The following is a 4287-nucleotide window of genomic DNA, read 5'->3' as shown; positions in this document are numbered from 1 at the left end:
GGTTGTAGGAGCTGACTGACCTGTCTAGCATAAATTAACCCAATATTTTCACTTCTGGCCATTTCTGGCTTTCCACATTTTTGTCAGTCCATCTGCACACCCACCTCCTGCATGATTCCATGGGCAGAAAAATGGGCCCATCCCTGGTTTACTCCATAATAGAGTTTGTAACTTTAAAGTAAGTATTTTTTTAAACTTCAGAGTGTTCTTTTGTTTATGAACTTATCCCCAAACTAAAGGACTGTGTTAGATTCCCTTCTTTACATGTCTCTGCCTTTGAAGGTTATATGACAAATCCAGCTTTAGGAAGTACAATACTCAGGCAGGAAATAGTTGGGCATCAAACACTACTTTCATTTGAGATGATGGATTAGCTTCAGATTTAGGCCCATGTACGTCTCCATCATGGCTGCCTCTCCAGACCCCTGAAAATGCTACAGAGAGTAAGAAGACCCTGCCTTTATGGAGTGAGATGTAGTGCAATGAAAATCAGGTGCTGGCACCTTCTGTGACGAGAATCCATGGAACCCAATATCTTAATGGCTGCTTGTTCTTCCAGGCTTTTAATGGTTGACATCCTGTTAGTGATTTTTGAAGAGGCACGGATCCCATCTGATTTTGGATGCGAAACGGTCATCTCTGGTTGGATGGGAGATCACCAATGAATGCCAGGTACTGTGGACTATGTTTTAGACTAGAGGAAGGAACTGGCAAACCACTTCTGAGTATTCCTTGCCTAGGAAAACCCTATAAAATTCATGGGGTTTCCATAAGTCAACAAGCTACTTGAAAGCACATATATATCTGTACACATACAGGTCCATTGTATGCCATCACAGCTCATTTTTGGAGCCATTCTGTAGGCTGGAATTTACTGCCAACTATATCAACCGAAATCCCCCTCAAGCAACCTTGTAGACTGCACAGCTCCCCAAAATAGCTAGTTGGAGAGTGTGTGTGTGGAGGGATCAGTAGTGACACATCCCGGGGTATCTCTTGGAGGCTGCAGGGGGTGCAGACAGCATAAAATACAGTTGGCCCTTCTTATACATGGATATTTTATACACAGATTAAAGCATACATGGTTTGAAAATGTTCAAAAAATATAAATTTCAAATATCAAACCTTGATTTTCCATTTTTTATAAGGGACACCATTTTGCTATGTCATTATATTTAATGGGAGTTGAGCATACACGGATTTTGTTATAAACGGGAGATCTTGGAACCAAACCCCAGCGTATAACAAGGGTCCACTTTAACACTCTAACAATGGTTGCACCATTGCTACCCAAACATCTTATTTTTGATAAAAACAGGCTGTGACATTCACCTGCTTCCCTTTAAAACACTTACCAAATGGTGTAAATCATAGAATCATAGAATCATAGTTGGAAAAGACCACAAGGGCCAACCAGTCCAACCCCCTGCCATGCAGGAAATCCACATCAAAGCATCCCCAACAGATGGCCATCTAGCCTCTGCTTAAAGACCTCCAGGGAAGGAGACTCCACTACACTCCGGGGGAGTTTGTTCCACTGTCGAACAGCCCTTACTGTCAGGAAGTTCTTCCTAATGTTTAGGTGGAATCTCTTTTCCTGTAGCTTGCATCCATTGTTCCGGGTCCTGTTCTCTGGAGCAGCAGAAAACAAGCTTGCTCCCTCCTCAATGTGACATCCCTTCAAATATTTAAACAGGGCTATCATATCACCTCTTAACCTTCTCTTCTCCAGGCTAAACATCCCCAGCTCCCTGAGTCGTTCCTCATAGGGCAAGGTTTCCAGACCTTTCACCATTTTAGCCGCCCTCCTCTGGACACGCTCCAGTTTCTCAATGTCCTTTTTGAATTGTGGTGCCCAGAACTGGACACAATATTCCAGGTGGGGCCTGACCAGAGCAGAATACAGTGGCACTATTACTTCTCTTGATCTAGACACTATACTTTTATTGATGCAGCCTAGAATTGCATTGGCCTTTTTAGCTGCCGCATCACACTGTTGACTCATGTTCACCTTATGGTCTACTTGGACTCCTAGATCTCTTTCACATGTACTTTCATTCAGCAATGTGTCTCCCATCCTATATCTGTGCATTTCATTTTTCTGCCCTAAGTGCAGTACCTTACATTTCTCTGTGTTGAATTTCATTTTGTTAGCTTTGGCCCAGCTTTCTAGTCTATTCAGATCATTTTGAATGTTGGTCCTGTCCTCTGGAGTATGGGGTGAGGCTCAGTGGCAGGAGTAAGGGCCAAAGTATATTGGACAATGGAGATCCAAGGCTGCATCTCTCATGCCTTTAAAGTTTACCATGGAAGCTGTGGCTGAAAGCATCATATTAGTACAATGATGTGTGGGAATGGGATTAAAGCCTTTCTCTAATGCAAGTTATATCCCCATCATAGTTTCTCTATACCTCGTTAGGAAAAACATAGATCTACCCAGGCTACTGTCTGGCAAAAGTTAAAATGATCTCTGTTTCCTGTCTAGTCTAGTTAGCTCATTTGGATGTCACCGATTTCAACTGGAGAGTGAGGCACATTCCTAACTATCCCACTTAAACCAATGGGACTTAAATGTATTAAACTGTCCTGGGCTATGCCCAGTATACTTTCTAGGATAATTTTAGAAATGTGGGAATCTTTATATTTGTCTCTATTTTTGTTGTCATATCTCATCATCAATTGTAATTTCAAAATTAAATACTGAAAAAAAATTAAGGTATCTCCCAAGCTTCTTAATCCAACATCCAATTTTGTAATATGAATATTTACAAATCAAACATATTCTTGGCATTGGAGATAAATCTTTGTGTCTGTGTGTGTTGCAGGGTGGGTAAGCCATCCTAGAACAAGGTTACAGTCAGCAATAGTTCACAATCTAATTTATGAAGTAGTATTTCACCACAATGCTTTCCGAAACTGCCAAGCTGATATGCGCACAATGCAAGGAATTATTTCACTCATACATGAAATGCAGTCACCTCTTCAGTTCAAAGCAGCAGCTGTTAGGAAGCACAATGCAAACAAATGCCAGGCACCCGTTTGGGATAAACAAGGGGAAAAATATTCCATAGCCTATTGAAACCTTGGGGGGTGAGAAATGTAGAAAGGCCAGTCACAGTTATCCAATTCGAACTGGGTGAGGAAGACCCCACTAATAGCAATTCCCTAGAAGGTAGTTCCATATCGTCTTTCATAGTAGAAAGACCTGTTAACCTTTAGGGTTCATTCTTGGTGTTCCTATGATATTGTATGCTATGTCCTAAGATCAAGCCAATACAGCAAAATGGCTTTGCTGGGCATCAAAGGGGAAGTGCTCCTGTCATAGTTACAATCTAGAACAGCAATGGGGAATCTCAGACCCAAGGACTGGGACCAGTCCGTTCACTAGGCAGTATGAGGCAAGTTGGCAGCTGCTGGGAGTAGGAGTGGCAGCCTCCGCAAGGTTCTTACTGAACCTCCTGGCCATTCTTCTGTCTTGGAAGACATCCCCTTTACTATCTTTGTAGCCTTCATGTGGTAAAGGGCTCTCCACTACTGCCAGCCTAGTTAGCTTCTCTAGATGGAATGGTAAAGGGAGCCATTTTGTTCGTTGTCTCAGGAAACATAATCTCTTAGACCACAATGTCTTGGATCATGTATCTTTTACCTTTTCTTCCAAGTACACTGAGACCCATGTTGGGTATTGGTTAGAGACCCTGGTTCAAATCCCCATTCAGCCATAAAAACCACTAGAAAGAACATACAAGCCAAGAGAGGCTACTGCAGTTTGCTTTTGTCTGGGCATACTGGGAAGGGCAACATTCAGCACATGCTCTCCTCTCCTTCTACTGAGTTCTGCAACCATAGGAGGTGAGAGAGCCACATTAGCCCAATAAGAGACTTTGGACTGCTGCATCCCCCTCCATATTTCCCTACAACAAAAGATTTATTGTCAGAAAATGCCCACAAGTGTCCTCTGGGGTGTAGGGACAATTTTACCATTTTAGAAAACTCCCTTGGACATTTTAGGCCCAGGAGTGACTTCTTTTAAAGTACAAAAATCACTTGAAGTCACTTTCTATTGACTTTTTTTAAAAAAATTATTATTATTATTATTATTATTATTATTATTATTATTATTATTAGGCCTCTTTTGGGTCTAACATGGTCCAGGGCTCCCCAAATGGTGTGAAAATGCCCCCAAGACCCATAGACAACATTCGATCCTTGGGAGAGGCGGGAAATATAAATAAACTTATTATTATTATTATTATTATTATTATTATTATTATTATTATTATTATTATT

Source organism: Sceloporus undulatus, chromosome 4, assembly GCF_019175285.1.
Source record: "Sceloporus undulatus isolate JIND9_A2432 ecotype Alabama chromosome 4, SceUnd_v1.1, whole genome shotgun sequence".
Classification (NCBI taxonomy): Eukaryota; Metazoa; Chordata; class Lepidosauria; order Squamata; family Phrynosomatidae; genus Sceloporus; species Sceloporus undulatus.
Note: the sequence above shows the minus strand (reverse complement) of the source record.